This window comes from Rhinoderma darwinii, assembly GCF_050947455.1.
Source record: "Rhinoderma darwinii isolate aRhiDar2 chromosome 5 unlocalized genomic scaffold, aRhiDar2.hap1 SUPER_5_unloc_43, whole genome shotgun sequence".
Taxonomy (NCBI): Eukaryota; Metazoa; Chordata; class Amphibia; order Anura; family Rhinodermatidae; genus Rhinoderma; species Rhinoderma darwinii.
The window spans coordinates 159296-183904 of record NW_027461802.1 but is presented as its reverse complement, the minus strand read 5'-3'; the positions used below and the strand labels follow the sequence as shown (position 1 = coordinate 183904).

At 47.7% G+C, this 24609-nt stretch overlaps 16 non-coding genes across 16 annotated transcripts; all 16 read right to left on the bottom strand.

Moving 5' to 3' along the window:
* Positions 1 to 944: 944 nt before the first annotated feature.
* Positions 945 to 1135, bottom strand: LOC142693520 (U2 spliceosomal RNA). The gene has a single exon (XR_012861854.1). It is a non-coding gene; the product is annotated as a U2 spliceosomal RNA (small nuclear RNA).
* Positions 1136 to 2443: 1308 nt separating this feature from the next.
* On the bottom strand, positions 2444 to 2634 carry LOC142693518 (U2 spliceosomal RNA). Its single transcript, XR_012861852.1, has one exon. It is a non-coding gene; the product is annotated as a U2 spliceosomal RNA (small nuclear RNA).
* Positions 2635 to 3934: 1300 nt separating this feature from the next.
* Positions 3935 to 4125, bottom strand: LOC142693517 (U2 spliceosomal RNA). The gene has a single exon (XR_012861851.1). It is a non-coding gene; the product is annotated as a U2 spliceosomal RNA (small nuclear RNA).
* A 1284-nt stretch (positions 4126 to 5409) lies between these two features.
* Positions 5410 to 5600, bottom strand: LOC142693516 (U2 spliceosomal RNA). Its single transcript, XR_012861850.1, has one exon. It is a non-coding gene; the product is annotated as a U2 spliceosomal RNA (small nuclear RNA).
* Positions 5601 to 6892: 1292 nt separating this feature from the next.
* LOC142693515 (U2 spliceosomal RNA) lies at positions 6893 to 7083 on the bottom strand. Its single transcript, XR_012861849.1, has one exon. It is a non-coding gene; the product is annotated as a U2 spliceosomal RNA (small nuclear RNA).
* A 1288-nt stretch (positions 7084 to 8371) lies between these two features.
* LOC142693514 (U2 spliceosomal RNA) lies at positions 8372 to 8562 on the bottom strand. Its single transcript, XR_012861848.1, has one exon. It is a non-coding gene; the product is annotated as a U2 spliceosomal RNA (small nuclear RNA).
* Positions 8563 to 9846: 1284 nt separating this feature from the next.
* On the bottom strand, positions 9847 to 10037 carry LOC142693513 (U2 spliceosomal RNA). Its single transcript, XR_012861847.1, has one exon. It is a non-coding gene; the product is annotated as a U2 spliceosomal RNA (small nuclear RNA).
* A 1287-nt stretch (positions 10038 to 11324) lies between these two features.
* Positions 11325 to 11515, bottom strand: LOC142693512 (U2 spliceosomal RNA). The gene has a single exon (XR_012861846.1). It is a non-coding gene; the product is annotated as a U2 spliceosomal RNA (small nuclear RNA).
* Positions 11516 to 12807: 1292 nt separating this feature from the next.
* LOC142693510 (U2 spliceosomal RNA) lies at positions 12808 to 12998 on the bottom strand. The gene has a single exon (XR_012861845.1). It is a non-coding gene; the product is annotated as a U2 spliceosomal RNA (small nuclear RNA).
* Positions 12999 to 14282: 1284 nt separating this feature from the next.
* On the bottom strand, positions 14283 to 14473 carry LOC142693509 (U2 spliceosomal RNA). The gene has a single exon (XR_012861844.1). It is a non-coding gene; the product is annotated as a U2 spliceosomal RNA (small nuclear RNA).
* Positions 14474 to 15757: 1284 nt separating this feature from the next.
* LOC142693508 (U2 spliceosomal RNA) lies at positions 15758 to 15948 on the bottom strand. Its single transcript, XR_012861843.1, has one exon. It is a non-coding gene; the product is annotated as a U2 spliceosomal RNA (small nuclear RNA).
* Positions 15949 to 17240: 1292 nt separating this feature from the next.
* On the bottom strand, positions 17241 to 17431 carry LOC142693506 (U2 spliceosomal RNA). Its single transcript, XR_012861841.1, has one exon. It is a non-coding gene; the product is annotated as a U2 spliceosomal RNA (small nuclear RNA).
* A 1292-nt stretch (positions 17432 to 18723) lies between these two features.
* LOC142693566 (U2 spliceosomal RNA) lies at positions 18724 to 18914 on the bottom strand. Its single transcript, XR_012861895.1, has one exon. It is a non-coding gene; the product is annotated as a U2 spliceosomal RNA (small nuclear RNA).
* A 1296-nt stretch (positions 18915 to 20210) lies between these two features.
* On the bottom strand, positions 20211 to 20401 carry LOC142693505 (U2 spliceosomal RNA). Its single transcript, XR_012861840.1, has one exon. It is a non-coding gene; the product is annotated as a U2 spliceosomal RNA (small nuclear RNA).
* Positions 20402 to 21709: 1308 nt separating this feature from the next.
* Positions 21710 to 21900, bottom strand: LOC142693558 (U2 spliceosomal RNA). Its single transcript, XR_012861887.1, has one exon. It is a non-coding gene; the product is annotated as a U2 spliceosomal RNA (small nuclear RNA).
* Positions 21901 to 23188: 1288 nt separating this feature from the next.
* Positions 23189 to 23379, bottom strand: LOC142693553 (U2 spliceosomal RNA). Its single transcript, XR_012861883.1, has one exon. It is a non-coding gene; the product is annotated as a U2 spliceosomal RNA (small nuclear RNA).
* Between the last annotated feature and the right edge of the window lie 1230 nt (positions 23380 to 24609).

Genomic DNA, 24609 nt, shown 5'->3' with positions numbered 1-24609 from the left:
GCTGAGCAGCACTGACCAACACTGCCTGGGCCCAGGCTTTTATCTCTGAGGCCCCATTATGATGTCAGAAAGCTGGCTCTGGAATCCTGAGGGCTCCACTATGACACGTGCAAAGTTCCGTCTGAACTTTATATAAGACGGTGAGGCTCAGTCAGTCACTCAGTGTTGCCTGAGAGGGCAACACTGCAACAGCCGGCCGCCAGGCTGTCTTTTTTTTGCACAGCTAGTTGCCTCCAGGAGGCCACAAGAGGGAGACAAGGGACTGCAAAATGGAAAATAGGCATCCACCAACTTTACAGACAACTTCTCCTTGCTCCTACAACCTCCATCCTTGCACAGTTTGTTATTCTTCTAGGTAACATAGTAACAAATCCAAATTGCTGCTCTCTTTGTAGGCAAGCAAGGCTTTGTTGCAACTGCAATTCTTACTTCTTCTTGAAATGTAGGGACGACAGTACATTCCATCACATCCATCTAGTGTACACAGGTAGGTCCATTGTGGCGGGCAGGCGAGCGGGCGGGCTGCTTTATTGGCTGTTTGCTGTTCCCCTACTCCACTCCACTATTTGACTGTTGTGCTGCATCAATCAATCAATCAATCAATCAATCAATCAATCAATCAATCAATCAATCAATCAATCAATCAGTGGCTGGCTCAGGTGCAGCTCTTTAACTTACCTAAAAGGGAGGGCGGAGAGAAGACAAGGAAGGTGAATGAGGTGTTCCAATGTGAAATGCCGGAAACACAGAAACACAGACGACACACAACAAGAGGTGGCAATCTATTCATTAATTGCATTTAATCAATGAGCTCATTATCACTCATGCATTGTCCAACAGGTGTTGAAATAATGGGATTAAAAGGGGAGATCCCTTCAGAAAGACAGAAACAATAGCAAAGACAAAAAACACTTTTGGAATCTGCTTTTAGTCAACACATAAGGAAAGGGTGCACCGGTCCTGGAAATACTGCAATACCAGGTCAATGCGTGGAGTGGACAGAGCAAGCTCTATTTCCATCTCCCTGTTCTAAAAATCCATTTAATATATGGTCCCCAGATAGGGGACGTATCAGATATTAAACTGATAAGAACAGATACTACACTTGATCTTAGCCAAAAGGCCGAGAAGCGATAACCCGAACGGGCCGCGCGTTGCCCGAGCCTGCCCGATACTGCTGTTCAGCCCTTGCAGCGATTCAGCCTACTTCTAGGCAATTCCATGGGGCTCTGCAGGCTCACACACTCACAGCTACACGGGAGGTGAATAAAGGCCGGAGAGGAAGCCAGACAGGATTTGCTTCTTTTGCTTGCACCACAATGCAGTGCTGAAAGAGGAGGAATCTACATAAAAACGCCTTCCTGGCAACGCCCAAATGCCCTGCTGCCATGCAGATAAACACTGGCAGCGGCAGCAAGTGCATGCCCACAGCCACCCCTTGTTCCTTCACACCTTGTATCAGCTGTAATCCAGTCCAGTCCAGTGCTGCCTGCTGAGCAGCACTGACCAACACTGCCTGGGCCCAGGCTTTTATCTCTGAGGCCCCATTATGATGTCAGAAAGCTGGCTCTGGAATCCTGAGGGCTCCACTATGACACGTGCAAAGTTCCATCTGAACTTTATATAAGACGGTGAGGCTCAGTCAGTCACTCAGTGTTGCCTGAGAGGGCAACACTGCAACAGCCGGCCGCCAGGCTGTCTTTTTTTTGCACAGCTAGTTGCCTCCAGGAGGCCACAAGAGGGAGACAAGGGACTGCAAAATGGAAAATAGGCATCCACCAACTTTACAGACAACTTCTCCTTGCTCCTACAACCTCCATCCTTGCACAGTTTGTTATTCTTCTAGGTAACATAGTAACAAATCCAAATTGCTGCTCTCTTTGTAGGCAAGCAAGGCTTTGTTGCAACTGCAATTCTTACTTCTTCTTGAAATGTAGGGACGACAGTACATTCCATCACATCCATCTAGTGTACACAGGTAGGTCCATTGTGGCGGGCAGGCGAGCGGGCGGGCTGCTTTATTGGCTGTTTGCTGTTCCCCTACTCCACTCCACTATTTGACTGTTGTGCTGCATCAATCAATCAATCAATCAATCAATCAATCAATCAATCAATCAATCAATCAATCAATCAATCAATCAATCAGTGGCTGGCTCAGGTGCAGCTCTTTAACTTACCTAAAAGGGAGGGCGGAGAGAAGACAAGGAAGGTGAATGAGGTGTTCCAATGTGAAATGCCGGAAACACAGAAACACAGACGACACACAACAAGAGGTGGCAATCTATTCATTAATTGCATTTAATCAATGAGCTCATTATCACTCATGCATTGTCCAACAGGTGTTGAAATAATGGGATTAAAAGGGGAGATCCCTTCAGAAAGACAGAAACAATAGCAAAGACAAAAAACACTTTTGGAATCTGCTTTTAGTCAACACATAAGGAAAGGGTGCACCGGTCCTGGAAATACTGCAATACCAGGTCAATGCGTGGAGTGGACAGAGCAAGCTCTATTTCCATCTCCCTGTTCTAAAAATCCATTTAATATATGGTCCCCAGATAGGGGACGTATCAGATATTAAACTGATAAGAACAGATACTACACTTGATCTTAGCCAAAAGGCCGAGAAGCGATAACCCGAACGGGCCGCGCGTTGCCCGAGCCTGCCCGATACTGCTGTTCAGCCCTTGCAGCGATTCAGCCTACTTCTAGGCAATTCCATGGGGCCCTGCAGGCTCACACACTCACAGCTACACGGGAGGTGAATAAAGGCCGGAGAGGAAGCCAGACAGGATTTGCTTCTTTTGCTTGCACCACAATGCAGTGCTGAAAGAGGAGGAATCTACATAAAAACGCCTTCCTGGCAACGCCCAAATGCCCTGCTGCCATGCAGATAAACACTGGCAGCGGCAGCAAGTGCATGCCCACAGCCACCCCTTGTTCCTTCACACCTTGTATCAGCTGTAATCCAGTCCAGTCCAGTGCTGCCTGCTGAGCAGCACTGACCAACACTGCCTGGGCCCAGGCTTTTATCTCTGAGGCCCCATTATGATGTCAGAAAGCTGGCTCTGGAATCCTGAGGGCTCCACTATGACACGTGCAAAGTTCCGTCTGAACTTTATATAAGACGGTGAGGCTCAGTCAGTCACTCAGTGTTGCCTGAGAGGGCAACACTGCAACAGCCGGCCGCCAGGCTGTCTTTTTTTTGCACAGCTAGTTGCCTCCAGGAGGCCACAAGAGGGAGACAAGGGACTGCAAAATGGAAAATAGGCATCCACCAACTTTACAGACAACTTCTCCTTGCTCCTACAACCTCCATCCTTGCACAGTTTGTTATTCTTCTAGGTAACATAGTAACAAATCCAAATTGCTGCTCTCTTTGTAGGCAAGCAAGGCTTTGTTGCAACTGCAATTCTTACTTCTTCTTGAAATGTAGGGACGACAGTACATTCCATCACATCCATCTAGTGTACACAGGTAGGTCCATTGTGGCGGGCAGGCGAGCGGGCGGGCTGCTTTATTGGCTGTTTGCTGTTCCCCTACTCCACTCCACTATTTGACTGTTGTGCTGCATCAATCAATCAATCAATCAATCAATCAATCAATCAATCAATCAATCAATCAATCAATCAATCAGTGGCTGGCTCAGGTGCAGCTCTTTAACTTACCTAAAAGGGAGGGCGGAGAGAAGACAAGGAAGGTGAATGAGGTGTTCCAATGTGAAATGCCGGAAACACAGAAACACAGACGACACACAACAAGAGGTGGCAATCTATTCATTAATTGCATTTAATCAATGAGCTCATTATCACTCATGCATTGTCCAACAGGTGTTGAAATAATGGGATTAAAAGGGGAGATCCCTTCAGAAAGACAGAAACAATAGCAAAGACAAAAAACACTTTTGGAATCTGCTTTTAGTCAACACATAAGGAAAGGGTGCACCGGTCCTGGAAATACTGCAATACCAGGTCAATGCGTGGAGTGGACAGAGCAAGCTCTATTTCCATCTCCCTGTTCTAAAAATCCATTTAATATATGGTCCCCAGATAGGGGACGTATCAGATATTAAACTGATAAGAACAGATACTACACTTGATCTTAGCCAAAAGGCCGAGAAGCGATAACCCGAACGGGCCGCGCGTTGCCCGAGCCTGCCCGATACTGCTGTTCAGCCCTTGCAGCGATTCAGCCTACTTCTAGGCAATTCCATGGGGCCCTGCAGGCTCACACACTCACAGCTACACGGGAGGTGAATAAAGGCCGGAGAGGAAGCCAGACAGGATTTGCTTCTTTTGCTTGCACCACAATGCAGTGCTGAAAGAGGAGGAATCTACATAAAAACACCTTCCTGGCAACGCCCAAATGCCCTGCTGCCATGCAGATAAACACTGGCAGCGGCAGCAAGTGCATGCCCACAGCCACCCCTTGTTCCTTCACACCTTGTATCAGCTGTAATCCAGTCCAGTCCAGTGCTGCCTGCTGAGCAGCACTGACCAACACTGCCTGGGCCCAGGCTTTTATCTCTGAGGCCCCATTATGATGTCAGAAAGCTGGCTCTGGAATCCTGAGGGCTCCACTATGACACGTGCAAAGTTCCGTCTGAACTTTATATAAGACGGTGAGGCTCAGTCAGTCACTCAGTGTTGCCTGAGAGGGCAACACTGCAACAGCCGGCCGCCAGGCTGTCTTTTTTTTGCACAGCTAGTTGCCTCCAGGAGGCCACAAGAGGGAGACAAGGGACTGCAAAATGGAAAATAGGCATCCACCAACTTTACAGACAACTTCTCCTTGCTCCTACAACCTCCATCCTTGCACAGTTTGTTATTCTTCTAGGTAACATAGTAACAAATCCAAATTGCTGCTCTCTTTGTAGGCAAGCAAGGCTTTGTTGCAACTGCAATTCTTACTTCTTCTTGAAATGTAGGGACGACAGTACATTCCATCACATCCATCTAGTGTACACAGGTAGGTCCATTGTGGCGGGCAGGCGAGCGGGCGGGCTGCTTTATTGGCTGTTTGCTGTTCCCCTACTCCACTCCACTATTTGACTGTTGTGCTGCATCAATCAATCAATCAATCAATCAATCAATCAATCAATCAATCAATCAGTGGCTGGCTCAGGTGCAGCTCTTTAACTTACCTAAAAGGGAGGGCGGAGAGAAGACAAGGAAGGTGAATGAGGTGTTCCAATGTGAAATGCCGGAAACACAGAAACACAGACGACACACAACAAGAGGTGGCAATCTATTCATTAATTGCATTTAATCAATGAGCTCATTATCACTCATGCATTGTCCAACAGGTGTTGAAATAATGGGATTAAAAGGGGAGATCCCTTCAGAAAGACAGAAACAATAGCAAAGACAAAAAACACTTTTGGAATCTGCTTTTAGTCAACACATAAGGAAAGGGTGCACCGGTCCTGGAAATACTGCAATACCAGGTCAATGCGTGGAGTGGACAGAGCAAGCTCTATTTCCATCTCCCTGTTCTAAAAATCCATTTAATATATGGTCCCCAGATAGGGGACGTATCAGATATTAAACTGATAAGAACAGATACTACACTTGATCTTAGCCAAAAGGCCGAGAAGCGATAACCCGAACGGGCCGCGCGTTGCCCGAGCCTGCCCGATACTGCTGTTCAGCCCTTGCAGCGATTCAGCCTACTTCTAGGCAATTCCATGGGGCCCTGCAGGCTCACACACTCACAGCTACACGGGAGGTGAATAAAGGCCGGAGAGGAAGCCAGACAGGATTTGCTTCTTTTGCTTGCACCACAATGCAGTGCTGAAAGAGGAGGAATCTACATAAAAACGCCTTCCTGGCAACGCCCAAATGCCCTGCTGCCATGCAGATAAACACTGGCAGCGGCAGCAAGTGCATGCCCACAGCCACCCCTTGTTCCTTCACACCTTGTATCAGCTGTAATCCAGTCCAGTCCAGTGCTGCCTGCTGAGCAGCACTGACCAACACTGCCTGGGCCCAGGCTTTTATCTCTGAGGCCCCATTATGATGTCAGAAAGCTGGCTCTGGAATCCTGAGGGCTCCACTATGACACGTGCAAAGTTCCGTCTGAACTTTATATAAGACGGTGAGGCTCAGTCAGTCACTCAGTGTTGCCTGAGAGGGCAACACTGCAACAGCCGGCCGCCAGGCTGTCTTTTTTTTGCACAGCTAGTTGCCTCCAGGAGGCCACAAGAGGGAGACAAGGGACTGCAAAATGGAAAATAGGCATCCACCAACTTTACAGACAACTTCTCCTTGCTCCTACAACCTCCATCCTTGCACAGTTTGTTATTCTTCTAGGTAACATAGTAACAAATCCAAATTGCTGCTCTCTTTGTAGGCAAGCAAGGCTTTGTTGCAACTGCAATTCTTACTTCTTCTTGAAATGTAGGGACGACAGTACATTCCATCACATCCATCTAGTGTACACAGGTAGGTCCATTGTGGCGGGCAGGCGAGCGGGCGGGCTGCTTTATTGGCTGTTTGCTGTTCCCCTACTCCACTCCACTATTTGACTATTGTGCTGCATCAATCAATCAATCAATCAATCAATCAATCAATCAATCAATCAATCAATCAATCAGTGGCTGGCTCAGGTGCAGCTCTTTAACTTACCTAAAAGGGAGGGCGGAGAGAAGACAAGGAAGGTGAATGAGGTGTTCCAATGTGAAATGCCGGAAACACAGAAACACAGACGACACACAACAAGAGGTGGCAATCTATTCATTAATTGCATTTAATCAATGAGCTCATTATCACTCATGCATTGTCCAACAGGTGTTGAAATAATGGGATTAAAAGGGGAGATCCCTTCAGAAAGACAGAAACAATAGCAAAGACAAAAAACACTTTTGGAATCTGCTTTTAGTCAACACATAAGGAAAGGGTGCACCGGTCCTGGAAATACTGCAATACCAGGTCAATGCGTGGAGTGGACAGAGCAAGCTCTATTTCCATCTCCCTGTTCTAAAAATCCATTTAATATATGGTCCCCAGATAGGGGACGTATCAGATATTAAACTGATAAGAACAGATACTACACTTGATCTTAGCCAAAAGGCCGAGAAGCGATAACCCGAACGGGCCGCGCGTTGCCCGAGCCTGCCCGATACTGCTGTTCAGCCCTTGCAGCGATTCAGCCTACTTCTAGGCAATTCCATGGGGCCCTGCAGGCTCACACACTCACAGCTACACGGGAGGTGAATAAAGGCCGGAGAGGAAGCCAGACAGGATTTGCTTCTTTTGCTTGCACCACAATGCAGTGCTGAAAGAGGAGGAATCTACATAAAAACGCCTTCCTGGCAACGCCCAAATGCCCTGCTGCCATGCAGATAAACACTGGCAGCGGCAGCAAGTGCATGCCCACAGCCACCCCTTGTTCCTTCACACCTTGTATCAGCTGTAATCCAGTCCAGTCCAGTGCTGCCTGCTGAGCAGCACTGACCAACACTGCCTGGGCCCAGGCTTTTATCTCTGAGGCCCCATTATGATGTCAGAAAGCTGGCTCTGGAATCCTGAGGGCTCCACTATGACACGTGCAAAGTTCCGTCTGAACTTTATATAAGACGGTGAGGCTCAGTCAGTCACTCAGTGTTGCCTGAGAGGGCAACACTGCAACAGCCGGCCGCCAGGCTGTCTTTTTTTTGCACAGCTAGTTGCCTCCAGGAGGCCACAAGAGGGAGACAAGGGACTGCAAAATGGAAAATAGGCATCCACCAACTTTACAGACAACTTCTCCTTGCTCCTACAACCTCCATCCTTGCACAGTTTGTTATTCTTCTAGGTAACATAGTAACAAATCCAAATTGCTGCTCTCTTTGTAGGCAAGCAAGGCTTTGTTGCAACTGCAATTCTTACTTCTTCTTGAAATGTAGGGACGACAGTACATTCCATCACATCCATCTAGTGTACACAGGTAGGTCCATTGTGGCGGGCAGGCGAGCGGGCGGGCTGCTTTATTGGCTGTTTGCTGTTCCCCTACTCCACTCCACTATTTGACTGTTGTGCTGCATCAATCAATCAATCAATCAATCAATCAATCAATCAATCAATCAATCAATCAGTGGCTGGCTCAGGTGCAGCTCTTTAACTTACCTAAAAGGGAGGGCGGAGAGAAGACAAGGAAGGTGAATGAGGTGTTCCAATGTGAAATGCCGGAAACACAGAAACACAGACGACACACAACAAGAGGTGGCAATCTATTCATTAATTGCATTTAATCAATGAGCTCATTATCACTCATGCATTGTCCAACAGGTGTTGAAATAATGGGATTAAAAGGGGAGATCCCTTCAGAAAGACAGAAACAATAGCAAAGACAAAAAACACTTTTGGAATCTGCTTTTAGTCAACACATAAGGAAAGGGTGCACCGGTCCTGGAAATACTGCAATACCAGGTCAATGCGTGGAGTGGACAGAGCAAGCTCTATTTCCATCTCCCTGTTCTAAAAATCCATTTAATATATGGTCCCCAGATAGGGGACGTATCAGATATTAAACTGATAAGAACAGATACTACACTTGATCTTAGCCAAAAGGCCGAGAAGCGATAACCCGAACGGGCCGCGCGTTGCCCGAGCCTGCCCGATACTGCTGTTCAGCCCTTGCAGCGATTCAGCCTACTTCTAGGCAATTCCATGGGGCCCTGCAGGCTCACACACTCACAGCTACACGGGAGGTGAATAAAGGCCGGAGAGGAAGCCAGACAGGATTTGCTTCTTTTGCTTGCACCACAATGCAGTGCTGAAAGAGGAGGAATCTACATAAAAACGCCTTCCTGGCAACGCCCAAATGCCCTGCTGCCATGCAGATAAACACTGGCAGCGGCAGCAAGTGCATGCCCACAGCCACCCCTTGTTCCTTCACACCTTGTATCAGCTGTAATCCAGTCCAGTCCAGTGCTGCCTGCTGAGCAGCACTGACCAACACTGCCTGGGCCCAGGCTTTTATCTCTGAGGCCCCATTATGATGTCAGAAAGCTGGCTCTGGAATCCTGAGGGCTCCACTATGACACGTGCAAAGTTCCGTCTGAACTTTATATAAGACGGTGAGGCTCAGTCAGTCACTCAGTGTTGCCTGAGAGGGCAACACTGCAACAGCCGGCCGCCAGGCTGTCTTTTTTTTGCACAGCTAGTTGCCTCCAGGAGGCCACAAGAGGGAGACAAGGGACTGCAAAATGGAAAATAGGCATCCACCAACTTTACAGACAACTTCTCCTTGCTCCTACAACCTCCATCCTTGCACAGTTTGTTATTCTTCTAGGTAACATAGTAACAAATCCAAATTGCTGCTCTCTTTGTAGGCAAGCAAGGCTTTGTTGCAACTGCAATTCTTACTTCTTCTTGAAATGTAGGGACGACAGTACATTCCATCACATCCATCTAGTGTACACAGGTAGGTCCATTGTGGCGGGCAGGCGAGCGGGCGGGCTGCTTTATTGGCTGTTTGCTGTTCCCCTACTCCACTCCACTATTTGACTGTTGTGCTGCATCAATCAATCAATCAATCAATCAATCAATCAATCAATCAATCAATCAGTGGCTGGCTCAGGTGCAGCTCTTTAACTTACCTAAAAGGGAGGGCGGAGAGAAGACAAGGAAGGTGAATGAGGTGTTCCAATGTGAAATGCCGGAAACACAGAAACACAGACGACACACAACAAGAGGTGGCAATCTATTCATTAATTGCATTTAATCAATGAGCTCATTATCACTCATGCATTGTCCAACAGGTGTTGAAATAATGGGATTAAAAGGGGAGATCCCTTCAGAAAGACAGAAACAATAGCAAAGACAAAAAACACTTTTGGAATCTGCTTTTAGTCAACACATAAGGAAAGGGTGCACCGGTCCTGGAAATACTGCAATACCAGGTCAATGCGTGGAGTGGACAGAGCAAGCTCTATTTCCATCTCCCTGTTCTAAAAATCCATTTAATATATGGTCCCCAGATAGGGGACGTATCAGATATTAAACTGATAAGAACAGATACTACACTTGATCTTAGCCAAAAGGCCGAGAAGCGATAACCCGAACGGGCCGCGCGTTGCCCGAGCCTGCCCGATACTGCTGTTCAGCCCTTGCAGCGATTCAGCCTACTTCTAGGCAATTCCATGGGGCCCTGCAGGCTCACACACTCACAGCTACACGGGAGGTGAATAAAGGCCGGAGAGGAAGCCAGACAGGATTTGCTTCTTTTGCTTGCACCACAATGCAGTGCTGAAAGAGGAGGAATCTACATAAAAACGCCTTCCTGGCAACGCCCAAATGCCCTGCTGCCATGCAGATAAACACTGCAGCGGCAGCAAGTGCATGCCCACAGCCACCCCTTGTTCCTTCACACCTTGTATCAGCTGTAATCCAGTCCAGTCCAGTGCTGCCTGCTGAGCAGCACTGACCAACACTGCCTGGGCCCAGGCTTTTATCTCTGAGGCCCCATTATGATGTCAGAAAGCTGGCTCTGGAATCCTGAGGGCTCCACTATGACACGTGCAAAGTTCCGTCTGAACTTTATATAAGACGGTGAGGCTCAGTCAGTCACTCAGTGTTGCCTGAGAGGGCAACACTGCAACAGCCGGCCGCCAGGCTGTCTTTTTTTTGCACAGCTAGTTGCCTCCAGGAGGCCACAAGAGGGAGACAAGGGACTGCAAAATGGAAAATAGGCATCCACCAACTTTACAGACAACTTCTCCTTGCTCCTACAACCTCCATCCTTGCACAGTTTGTTATTCTTCTAGGTAACATAGTAACAAATCCAAATTGCTGCTCTCTTTGTAGGCAAGCAAGGCTTTGTTGCAACTGCAATTCTTACTTCTTCTTGAAATGTAGGGACGACAGTACATTCCATCACATCCATCTAGTGTACACAGGTAGGTCCATTGTGGCGGGCAGGCGAGCGGGCGGGCTGCTTTATTGGCTGTTTGCTGTTCCCCTACTCCACTCCACTATTTGACTGTTGTGCTGCATCAATCAATCAATCAATCAATCAATCAATCAATCAATCAATCAATCAATCAGTGGCTGGCTCAGGTGCAGCTCTTTAACTTACCTAAAAGGGAGGGCGGAGAGAAGACAAGGAAGGTGAATGAGGTGTTCCAATGTGAAATGCCGGAAACACAGAAACACAGACGACACACAACAAGAGGTGGCAATCTATTCATTAATTGCATTTAATCAATGAGCTCATTATCACTCATGCATTGTCCAACAGGTGTTGAAATAATGGGATTAAAAGGGGAGATCCCTTCAGAAAGACAGAAACAATAGCAAAGACAAAAAACACTTTTGGAATCTGCTTTTAGTCAACACATAAGGAAAGGGTGCACCGGTCCTGGAAATACTGCAATACCAGGTCAATGCGTGGAGTGGACAGAGCAAGCTCTATTTCCATCTCCCTGTTCTAAAAATCCATTTAATATATGGTCCCCAGATAGGGGACGTATCAGATATTAAACTGATAAGAACAGATACTACACTTGATCTTAGCCAAAAGGCCGAGAAGCGATAACCCGAACGGGCCGCGCGTTGCCCGAGCCTGCCCGATACTGCTGTTCAGCCCTTGCAGCGATTCAGCCTACTTCTAGGCAATTCCATGGGGCCCTGCAGGCTCACACACTCACAGCTACACGGGAGGTGAATAAAGGCCGGAGAGGAAGCCAGACAGGATTTGCTTCTTTTGCTTGCACCACAATGCAGTGCTGAAAGAGGAGGAATCTACATAAAAACGCCTTCCTGGCAACGCCCAAATGCCCTGCTGCCATGCAGATAAACACTGGCAGCGGCAGCAAGTGCATGCCCACAGCCACCCCTTGTTCCTTCACACCTTGTATCAGCTGTAATCCAGTCCAGTCCAGTGCTGCCTGCTGAGCAGCACTGACCAACACTGCCTGGGCCCAGGCTTTTATCTCTGAGGCCCCATTATGATGTCAGAAAGCTGGCTCTGGAATCCTGAGGGCTCCACTATGACACGTGCAAAGTTCCGTCTGAACTTTATATAAGACGGTGAGGCTCAGTCAGTCACTCAGTGTTGCCTGAGAGGGCAACACTGCAACAGCCGGCCGCCAGGCTGTCTTTTTTTTGCACAGCTAGTTGCCTCCAGGAGGCCACAAGAGGGAGACAAGGGACTGCAAAATGGAAAATAGGCATCCACCAACTTTACAGACAACTTCTCCTTGCTCCTACAACCTCCATCCTTGCACAGTTTGTTATTCTTCTAGGTAACATAGTAACAAATCCAAATTGCTGCTCTCTTTGTAGGCAAGCAAGGCTTTGTTGCAACTGCAATTCTTACTTCTTCTTGAAATGTAGGGACGACAGTACATTCCATCACATCCATCTAGTGTACACAGGTAGGTCCATTGTGGCGGGCAGGCGAGCGGGCGGGCTGCTTTATTGGCTGTTTGCTGTTCCCCTACTCCACTCCACTATTTGACTGTTGTGCTGCATCAATCAATCAATCAATCAATCAATCAATCAATCAATCAATCAATCAATCAATCAGTGGCTGGCTCAGGTGCAGCTCTTTAACTTACCTAAAAGGGAGGGCGGAGAGAAGACAAGGAAGGTGAATGAGGTGTTCCAATGTGAAATGCCGGAAACACAGAAACACAGACGACACACAACAAGAGGTGGCAATCTATTCATTAATTGCATTTAATCAATGAGCTCATTATCACTCATGCATTGTCCAACAGGTGTTGAAATAATGGGATTAAAAGGGGAGATCCCTTCAGAAAGACAGAAACAATAGCAAAGACAAAAAACACTTTTGGAATCTGCTTTTAGTCAACACATAAGGAAAGGGTGCACCGGTCCTGGAAATACTGCAATACCAGGTCAATGCGTGGAGTGGACAGAGCAAGCTCTATTTCCATCTCCCTGTTCTAAAAATCCATTTAATATATGGTCCCCAGATAGGGGACGTATCAGATATTAAACTGATAAGAACAGATACTACACTTGATCTTAGCCAAAAGGCCGAGAAGCGATAACCCGAACGGGCCGCGCGTTGCCCGAGCCTGCCCGATACTGCTGTTCAGCCCTTGCAGCGATTCAGCCTACTTCTAGGCAATTCCATGGGGCCCTGCAGGCTCACACACTCACAGCTACACGGGAGGTGAATAAAGGCCGGAGAGGAAGCCAGACAGGATTTGCTTCTTTTGCTTGCACCACAATGCAGTGCTGAAAGAGGAGGAATCTACATAAAAACGCCTTCCTGGCAACGCCCAAATGCCCTGCTGCCATGCAGATAAACACTGGCAGCGGCAGCAAGTGCATGCCCACAGCCACCCCTTGTTCCTTCACACCTTGTATCAGCTGTAATCCAGTCCAGTCCAGTGCTGCCTGCTGAGCAGCACTGACCAACACTGCCTGGGCCCAGGCTTTTATCTCTGAGGCCCCATTATGATGTCAGAAAGCTGGCTCTGGAATCCTGAGGGCTCCACTATGACACGTGCAAAGTTCCGTCTGAACTTTATATAAGACGGTGAGGCTCAGTCAGTCACTCAGTGTTGCCTGAGAGGGCAACACTGCAACAGCCGGCCGCCAGGCTGTCTTTTTTTTGCACAGCTAGTTGCCTCCAGGAGGCCACAAGAGGGAGACAAGGGACTGCAAAATGGAAAATAGGCATCCACCAACTTTACAGACAACTTCTCCTTGCTCCTACAACCTCCATCCTTGCACAGTTTGTTATTCTTCTAGGTAACATAGTAACAAATCCAAATTGCTGCTCTCTTTGTAGGCAAGCAAGGCTTTGTTGCAACTGCAATTCTTACTTCTTCTTGAAATGTAGGGACGACAGTACATTCCATCACATCCATCTAGTGTACACAGGTAGGTCCATTGTGGCGGGCAGGCGAGCGGGCGGGCTGCTTTATTGGCTGTTTGCTGTTCCCCTACTCCACTCCACTATTTGACTGTTGTGCTGCATCAATCAATCAATCAATCAATCAATCAATCAATCAATCAATCAATCAGTGGCTGGCTCAGGTGCAGCTCTTTAACTTACCTAAAAGGGAGGGCGGAGAGAAGACAAGGAAGGTGAATGAGGTGTTCCAATGTGAAATGCCGGAAACACAGAAACACAGACGACACACAACAAGAGGTGGCAATCTATTCATTAATTGCATTTAATCAATGAGCTCATTATCACTCATGCATTGTCCAACAGGTGTTGAAATAATGGGATTAAAAGGGGAGATCCCTTCAGAAAGACAGAAACAATAGCAAAGACAAAAAACACTTTTGGAATCTGCTTTTAGTCAACACATAAGGAAAGGGTGCACCGGTCCTGGAAATACTGCAATACCAGGTCAATGCGTGGAGTGGACAGAGCAAGCTCTATTTCCATCTCCCTGTTCTAAAAATCCATTTAATATATGGTCCCCAGATAGGGGACGTATCAGATATTAAACTGATAAGAACAGATACTACACTTGATCTTAGCCAAAAGGCCGAGAAGCGATAACCCGAACGGGCCGCGCGTTGCCCGAGCCTGCCCGATACTGCTGTTCAGCCCTTGCAGCGATTCAGCCTACTTCTAGGCAATTCCATGGGGCCCTGCAGGCTCACACACTCACAGCTACACGGGAGGTGAATAAAGGCCGGAGAGGAAGCCAGACAGGATTTGCTTCTTTTGCTTGCACCACAATGCAGTGCTGAAAGAGGAGGAATCTACATAAAAACGCCTTCCTGGCAACGCCCAAATGCCCTGCTGCCATGCAGATAAACACTGGCAGCGGCAGCAAGTGCATGCCCACAGCCACCCCTTGTTCCTTCACACCTTGTATCAGCTGTAATCCAGTCCAGTCCAGTGCTGCCTGCTGAGCAGCACTGACCAACACTGCCTGGGCCCAGGCTTTTATCTCTGAGGCCCCATTATGATGTCAGAAAGCTGGCTCTGGAATCCTGAGGGCTCCACTATGACACGTGCAAAGTTCCGTCTGAACTTTATATAAGACGGTGAGGCTCAGTCAGTCACTCAGTGTTGCCTGAGAGGGCAACGCTGCAACAGCCGGCCGCCAGGCTGTCTTTTTTTTGCACAGCTAGTTGCCTCCAGGAGGCCACAAGAGGGAGACAAGGGACTGCAAAATGGAAAATAGGCATCCACCAACTTTACAGACAACTTCTCCTTGCTCCTACAACCTCCATCCTTGCACAGTTTGTTATTCTTCTAGGTAACATAGTAACAAATCCAAATTGCTGCTCTCTTTGTAGGCAAGCAAGGCTTTGTTGCAACTGCAATTCTTACTTCTTCTTGAAATGTAGGGACGACAGTACATTCCATCACATCCATCTAGTGTACACAGGTAGGTCCATTGTGGCGGGCAGGCGAGCGGGCGGGCTGCTTTATTGGCTGTTTGCTGTTCCCCTACTCCACTCCACTATTTGACTGTTGTGCTGCATCAATCAATCAATCAATCAATCAATCAATCAATCAATCAATCAATCAGTGGCTGGCTCAGGTGCAGCTCTTTAACTTACCTAAAAGGGAGGGCGGAGAGAAGACAAGGAAGGTGAATGAGGTGTTCCAATGTGAAATGCCGGAAACACAGAAACACAGACGACACACAACAAGAGGTGGCAATCTATTCATTAATTGCATTTAATCAATGAGCTCATTATCACTCATGCATTGTCCAACAGGTGTTGAAATAATGGGATTAAAAGGGGAGATCCCTTCAGAAAGACAGAAACAATAGCAAAGACAAAAAACACTTTTGGAATCTGCTTTTAGTCAACACATAAGGAAAGGGTGCACCGGTCCTGGAAATACTGCAATACCAGGTCAATGCGTGGAGTGGACAGAGCAAGCTCTATTTCCATCTCCCTGTTCTAAAAATCCATTTAATATATGGTCCCCAGATAGGGGACGTATCAGATATTAAACTGATAAGAACAGATACTACACTTGATCTTAGCCAAAAGGCCGAGAAGCGATAACCCGAACGGGCCGCGCGTTGCCCGAGCCTGCCCGATACTGCTGTTCAGCCCTTGCAGCGATTCAGCCTACTTCTAGGCAATTCCATGGGGCCCTGCAGGCTCACACACTCACAGCTACACGGGAGGTGAATAAAGGCCGGAGAGGAAGCCAGACAGGATTTGCTTCTTTTGCTTGCACCACAATGCAGTGCTGAAAGAGGAGGAATCTACATAAAAACGCCTTCCTGGCAACGCCCAAATGCCCTGCTGCCATGCAGATAAACACTGGCAGCGGCAGCAAGTGCATGCCCACAGCCACCCCTTGTTCCTTCACACCTTGTATCAGCTGTAATCCAGTCCAGTCCAGTGCTGCCTGCTGAGCAGCACTGACCAACACTGCCTGGGCCCAGGCTTTTATCTCTGAGGCCCCATTATGATGTCAGAAAGCTGGCTCTGGAATCCTGAGGGCTCCACTATGACACGTGCAAAGTTCCGTCTGAACTTTATATAAGACGGTGAGGCTCAGTCAGTCACTCAGTGTTGCCTGAGAGGGCAACACTGCAACAGCCGGCCGCCAGGCTGTCTTTTTTTTGCACAGCTAGTTGCCTCCAGGAGGCCACAAGAGGGAGACAAGGGACTGCAAAATGGAAAATAGGCATCCACCAACTTTACAGACAACTTCTCCTTGCTCCTACAACCTCCATCCTTGCACAGTTTGTTATTCTTCTAGGTAACATAGTAACAAATCCAAATTGCTGCTCTCTTTGTAGGCAAGCAAGGCTTTGTTGCAACTGCAATTCTTACTTCTTCTTGAAATGTAGGGACGACAGTACATTCCATCACATCCATCTAGTGTACACAGGTAGGTCCATTGTGGCGGGCAGGCGAGCGGGCGGGCTGCTTTATTGGCTGTTTGCTGTTCCCCTACTCCACTCCACTATTTGACTGTTGTGCTGCATCAATCAATCAATCAATCAATCAATCAATCAATCAATCAATCAATCAATCAATCAGTGGCTGGCTCAGGTGCAGCTCTTTAACTTACCTAAAAGGGAGGGCGGAGAGAAGACAAGGAAGGTGAATGAGGTGTTCCAATGTGAAATGCCGGAAACACAGAAACACAGACGACACACAACAAGAGGTGGCAATCTATTCATTAATTGCATTTAATCAATGAGCTCATTATCACTCATGCATTGTCCAACAGGTGTTGAAATAATGGGATTAAAAGGGGAGATCCCTTCAGAAAGACAGAAACAATAGCAAAGACAAAAAACACTTTTGGAATCTGCTTTTAGTCAACACATAAGGAAAGGGTGCACCGGTCCTGGAAATACTGCAATACCAGGTCAATGCGTGGAGTGGACAGAGCAAGCTCTATTTCCATCTCCCTGTTCTAAAAATCCATTTAATATATGGTCCCCAGATAGGGGACGTATCAGATATTAAACTGATAAGAACAGATACTACACTTGATCTTAGCCAAAAGGCCGAGAAGCGATAACCCGAACGGGCCGCGCGTTGCCCGAGCCTGCCCGATACTGCTGTTCAGCCCTTGCAGCGATTCAGCCTACTTCTAGGCAATTCCATGGGGCCCTGCAGGCTCACACACTCACAGCTACACGGGAGGTGAATAAAGGCCGGAGAGGAAGCCAGACAGGATTTGCTTCTTTTGCTTGCACCACAATGCAGTGCTGAAAGAGGAGGAATCTACATAAAAACGCCTTCCTGGCAACGCCCAAATGCCCTGCTGCCATGCAGATAAACACTGGCAGCGGCAGCAAGTGCATGCCCACAGCCACCCCTTGTTCCTTCACACCTTGTATCAGCTGTAATCCAGTCCAGTCCAGTGCTGCCTGCTGAGCAGCACTGACCAACACTGCCTGGGCCCAGGCTTTTATCTCTGAGGCCCCATTATGATGTCAGAAAGCTGGCTCTGGAATCCTGAGGGCTCCACTATGACACGTGCAAAGTTCCGTCTGAACTTTATATAAGACGGTGAGGCTCAGTCAGTCACTCAGTGTTGCCTGAGAGGGCAACACTGCAACAGCCGGCCGCCAGGCTGTCTTTTTTTTGCACAGCTAGTTGCCTCCAGGAGGCCACAAGAGGGAGACAAGGGACTGCAAAATGGAAAATAGGCATCCACCAACTTTACAGACAACTTCTCCTTGCTCCTACAACCTCCATCCTTGCACAGTTTGTTATTCTTCTAGGTAACATAGTAACAAATCCAAATTGCTGCTCTCTTTGTAGGCAAGCAAGGCTTTGTTGCAACTGCAATTCTTACTTCTTCTTGAAATGTAGGGACGACAGTACATTCCATCACATCCATCTAGTGTACACAGGTAGGTCCATTGTGGCGGGCAGGCGAGCGGGCGGGCTGCTTTATTGGCTGTTTGCTGTTCCCCTACTCCACTCCACTATTTGACTGTTGTGCTGCATCAATCAATCAATCAATCAATCAATCAATCAATCAATCAATCAATCAATCAATCAGTGGCTGGCTCAGGTGCAGCTCTTTAACTTACCTAAAAGGGAGGGCGGAGAGAAGACAAGGAAGGTGAATGAGGTGTTCCAATGTGAAATGCCGGAAACACAGAAACACAGACGACACACAACAAGAGGTGGCAATCTATTCATTAATTGCATTTAATCAATGAGCTCATTATCACTCATGCATTGTCCAACAGGTGTTGAAATAATGAGATTAAAAGGGGAGATCCCTTCAGAAAGACAGAAACAATAGCAAAGACAAAAAACACTTTTGGAATCTGCTTTTAGTCAACACATAAGGAAAGGGTGCACCGGTCCTGGAAATACTGCAATACCAGGTCAATGCGTGGAGTGGACAGAGCAAGATCTATTTCCATCTCCCTGTTCTAAAAATCCATTTAATATATGGTCCCCAGATAGGGGACGTATCAGATATTAAACTGATAAGAACAGATACTACACTTGATCTTAGCCAAAAGGCCGAGAAGCGATAACCCGAACGGGCCGCGCGTTGCCCGAGCCTGCCCGATACTGCTGTTCAGCCCTTGCAGCGATTCAGCCTACTTCTAGGCAATTCCATGGGGCCCTGCAGGCTCACACACTCACAGCTACACGGGAGGTGAATAAAGGCCGGAGAGGAAGCCAGACAGGATTTGCTTCTTTTGCTTGCACCACAATGCAGTGCTGAAAGAGGAGGAATCTACATAAAAACGCCTTCCTGGCAACGCCCAAATGCCCTGCTGCCATGCAGATAAACACTGGCAGCGGCAGCAAGTGCATGCCCACAGCCACCCCTTGTTCCTTCACACCTTGTATCAGCTGTAATCCAGTCCAGTCCAGTGCTGCCTGCTGAGCAGCACTGACCAACACTGCCTGGGCCCAGGCTTTTATCTCTGAGGCCCCATTATGATGTCAGAAAGCTGGCTCTGGAATCCTGAGGGCTCCACTATGACACGTGCAAAGTTCCGTCTGAACTTTATATAAGACGGTGAGGCTCAGTCAGTCACTCAGTGTTGCCTGAGAGGGCAACACTGCAACAGCCGGCCGCCAGGCTGTCTTTTTTTTGCACAGCTAGTTGCCTCCAGGAGGCCACAAGAGGGAGACAAGGGACTGCAAAATGGAAAATAGGCATCCACCAACTTTACAGACAACTTCTCCTTGCTCCTACAACCTCCATCCTTGCACAGTTTGTTATTCTTCTAGGTAACATAGTAACAAATCCAAATTGCTGCTCTCTTTGTAGGCAAGCAAGGCTTTGTTGCAACTGCAATTCTTACTTCTTCTTGAAATGTAGGGACGACAGTACATTCCATCACATCCATCTAGTGTACACAGGTAGGTCCATTGTGGCGGGCAGGCGAGCGGGCGGGCTGCTTTATTGGCTGTTTGCTGTTCCCCTACTCCACTCCACTATTTGACTGTTGTGCTGCATCAATCAATCAATCAATCAATCAATCAATCAATCAATCAATCAATCAATCAATCAATCAGTGGCTGGCTCAGGTGCAGCTCTTTAACTTACCTAAAAGGGAGGGCGGAGAGAAGACAAGGAAGGTGAATGAGGTGTTCCAATGTGAAATGCCGGAAACACAGAAACACAGACGACACACAACAAGAGGTGGCAATCTATTCATTAATTGCATTTAATCAATGAGCTCATTATCACTCATGCATTGTCCAACAGGTGTTGAAATAATGGGATTAAAAGGGGAGATCCCTTCAGAAAGACAGAAACAATAGCAAAGACAAAAAACACTTTTGGAATCTGCTTTTAGTCAACACATAAGGAAAGGGTGCACCGGTCCTGGAAATACTGCAATACCAGGTCAATGCGTGGAGTGGACAGAGCAAGCTCTATTTCCATCTCCCTGTTCTAAAAATCCATTTAATATATGGTCCCCAGATAGGGGACGTATCAGATATTAAACTGATAAGAACAGATACTACACTTGATCTTAGCCAAAAGGCCGAGAAGCGATAACCCGAACCGGCCGCGCGTTGCCCGAGCCTGCCCGATACTGCTGTTCAGCCCTTGCAGCGATTCAGCCTACTTCTAGGCAATTCCATGGGGCCCTGCAGGCTCACACACTCACAGCTACACGGGAGCTGAATAAAGGCCGGAGAGGAAGCCAGACAGGATTTGCTTCTTTTGCTTGCACCACAATGCAGTGCTGAAAGAGGAGGAATCTACATAAAAACGCCTTCCTGGCAACGCCCAAATGCCCTGCTGCCATGCAGATAAACACTGGCAGCGGCAGCAAGTGCATGCCCACAGCCACCCCTTGTTCCTTCACACCTTGTATCAGCTGTAATCCAGTCCAGTCCAGTGCTGCCTGCTGAGCAGCACTGACCAACACTGCCTGGGCCCAGGCTTTTATCTCTGAGGCCCCATTATGATGTCAGAAAGCTGGCTCTGGAATCCTGAGGGCTCCACTATGACACGTGCAAAGTTCCGTCTGAACTTTATATAAGACGGTGAGGCTCAGTCAGTCACTCAGTGTTGCCTGAGAGGGCAACACTGCAACAGCCGGCCGCCAGGCTGTCTTTTTTTTGCACAGCTAGTTGCCTCCAGGAGGCCACAAGAGGGAGACAAGGGACTGCAAAATGGAAAATAGGCATCCACCAACTTTACAGACAACTTCTCCTTGCTCCTACAACCTCCATCCTTGCACAGTTTGTTATTCTTCTAGGTAACATAGTAACAAATCCAAATTGCTGCTCTCTTTGTAGGCAAGCAAGGCTTTGTTGCAACTGCAATTCTTACTTCTTCTTGAAATGTAGGGACGACAGTACATTCCATCACATCCATCTAGTGTACACAGGTAGGTCCATTGTGGCGGGCAGGCGAGCGGGCGGGCTGCTTTATTGGCTGTTTGCTGTTCCCCTACTCCACTCCACTATTTGACTGTTGTGCTGCATCAATCAATCAATCAATCAATCAATCAATCAATCAATCAATCAATCAATCAATCAATCAATCAATCAATCAGTGGCTGGCTCAGGTGCAGCTCTTTAACTTACCTAAAAGGGAGGGCGGAGAGAAGACAAGGAAGGTGAATGAGGTGTTCCAATGTGAAATGCCGGAAACACAGAAACACAGACGACACACAACAAGAGGTGGCAATCTATTCATTAATTGCATTTAATCAATGAGCTCATTATCACTCATGCATTGTCCAACAGGTGTTGAAATAATGGGATTAAAAGGGGAGATCCCTTCAGAAAGACAGAAACAATAGCAAAGACAAAAAACACTTTTGGAATCTGCTTTTAGTCAACACATAAGGAAAGGGTGCACCGGTCCTAGAAATACTGCAATACCAGGTCAATGCGTGGAGTGGACAGAGCAAGCTCTATTTCCATCTCCCTGTTCTAAAAATCCATTTAATATATGGTCCCCAGATAGGGGACGTATCAGATATTAAACTGATAAGAACAGATACTACACTTGATCTTAGCCAAAAGGCCGAGAAGCGATAACCCGAACGGGCCGCGCGTTGCCCGAGCCTGCCCGATACTGCTGTTCAGCCCTTGCAGCGATTCAGCCTACTTCTAGGCAATTCCATGGGGCCCTGCAGGCTCACACACTCACAGCTACACGGGAGGTGAATAAAGGCCGGAGAGGAAGCCAGACAGGATTTGCTTCTTTTGCTTGCACCACAATGCAGTGCTGAAAGAGGAGGAATCTACATAAAAACGCCTTCCTGGCAACGCCCAAATGCCCTGCTGCCATGCAGATAAACACTGGCAGCGGCAGCAAGTGCATGCCCACAGCCACCCCTTGTTCCTTCACACCTTGTATCAGCTGTAATCCAGTCCAGTCCAGTGCTGCCTGCTGAGCAGCACTGACCAACACTGCCTGGGCCCAGGCTTTTATCTCTGAGGCCCCATTATGATGTCAGAAAGCTGGCTCTGGAATCCTGAGGGCTCCACTATGACATGTGCAAAGTTCCGTCTGAACTTTATATAAGACGGTGAGGCTCAGTCAGTCACTCAGTGTTGCCTGAGAGGGCAACACTGCAACAGCCGGCCGCCAGGCTGTCTTTTTTTTGCACAGCTAGTTGCCTCCAGGAGGCCACAAGAGGGAGACAAGGGACTGCAAAATGGAAAATAGGCATCCACCAACTTTACAGACAACTTCTCCTTGCTCCTACAACCTCCATCCTTGCACAGTTTGTTATTCTTCTAGGTAACATAGTAACAAATCCAAATTGCTGCTCTCTTTGTAGGCAAGCAAGGCTTTGTTGCAACTGCAATTCTTACTTCTTCTTGAAATGTAGGGACGACAGTACATTCCATCACATCCATCTAGTGTACACAGGTAGGTCCATTGTGGCGGGCAGGCGAGCGGGCGGGCTGCTTTATTGGCTGTTTGCTGTTCCCCTACTCCACTCCACTATTTGACTGTTGTGCTGCATCAATCAATCAATCAATCAATCAATCAATCAATCAATCAATCAATCAATCAGTGGCTGGCTCAGGTGCAGCTCTTTAACTTACCTAAAAGGGAGGGCGGAGAGAAGACAAGGAAGGTGAATGAGGTGTTCCAATGTGAAATGCCGGAAACACAGAAACACAGACGACACACAACAAGAGGTGGCAATCTATTCATTAATTGCATTTAATCAATGAGCTCATTATCACTCATGCATTGTCCAACAGGTGTTGAAATAATGGGATTAAAAGGGGAGATCCCTTCAGAAAGACAGAAACAATAGCAAAGACAAAAAACACTTTTGGAATCTGCTTTTAGTCAACACATAAGGAAAGGGTGCACCGGTCCTGGAAATACTGCAATACCAGGTCAATGCGTGGAGTGGACAGAGCAAGCTCTATTTCCATCTCCCTGTTCTAAAAATCCATTTAATATATGGTCCCCAGATAGGGGACTTATCAGATATTAAACTGATAAGAACAGATACTACACTTGATCTTAGCCAAAAGGCCGAGAAGCGATAACCCGAACGGGCCGCGCGTTGCCCGAGCCTGCCCGATACTGCTGTTCAGCCCTTGCAGCGATTCAGCCTACTTCTAGGCAATTCCATGGGGCCCTGCAGGCTCACACACTCACAGCTACACGGGAGGTGAATAAAGGCCGGAGAGGAAGCCAGACAGGATTTGCTTCTTTTGCTTGCACCACAATGCAGTGCTGAAAGAGGAGGAATCTACATAAAAACGCCTTCCTGGCAACGCCCAAATGCCCTGCTGCCATGCAGATAAACACTGGCAGCGGCAGCAAGTGCATGCCCACAGCCACCCCTTGTTCCTTCACACCTTGTATCAGCTGTAATCCAGTCCAGTCCAGTGCTGCCTGCTGAGCAGCACTGACCAACACTGCCTGGGCCCAGGCTTTTATCTCTGAGGCCCCATTATGATGTCAGAAAGCTGGCTCTGGAATCCTGAGGGCTCCACTATGACACGTGCAAAGTTCCGTCTGAACTTTATATAAGACGGTGAGGCTCAGTCAGTCACTCAGTGTTGCCTGAGAGGGCAACACTGCAACAGCCGGCCGCCAGGCTGTCTTTTTTTTGCACAGCTAGTTGCCTCCAGGAGGCCACAAGAGGGAGACAAGGGACTGCAAAATGGAAAATAGGCATCCACCAACTTTACAGACAACTTCTCCTTGCTCCTACAACCTCCATCCTTGCACAGTTTGTTATTCTTCTAGGTAACATAGTAACAAATCCAAATTGCTGCTCTCTTTGTAGGCAAGCAAGGCTTTGTTGCAACTGCAATTCTTACTTCTTCTTGAAATGTAGGGACGACAGTACATTCCATCACATCCATCTAGTGTACACAGGTAGGTCCATTGTGGCGGGCAGGCGAGCGGGCGGGCTGCTTTATTGGCTGTTTGCTGTTCCCCTACTCCACTCCACTATTTGACTGTTGTGCTGCATCAATCAATCAATCAATCAATCAATCAATCAATCAATCAATCAATCAATCAGTGGCTGGCTCAGGTGCAGCTCTTTAACTTACCTAAAAGGGAGGGCGGAGAGAAGACAAGGAAGGTGAATGAGGTGTTCCAATGTGAAATGCCGGAAACACAGAAACACAGACGACACACAACAAGAGGTGGCAATCTATTCATTAATCGCATTTAATCAATGAGCTCATTATCACTCATGCATTGTCCAACAGGTGTTGAAATAATGGGATTAAAAGGGGAGATCCCTTCAGAAAGACA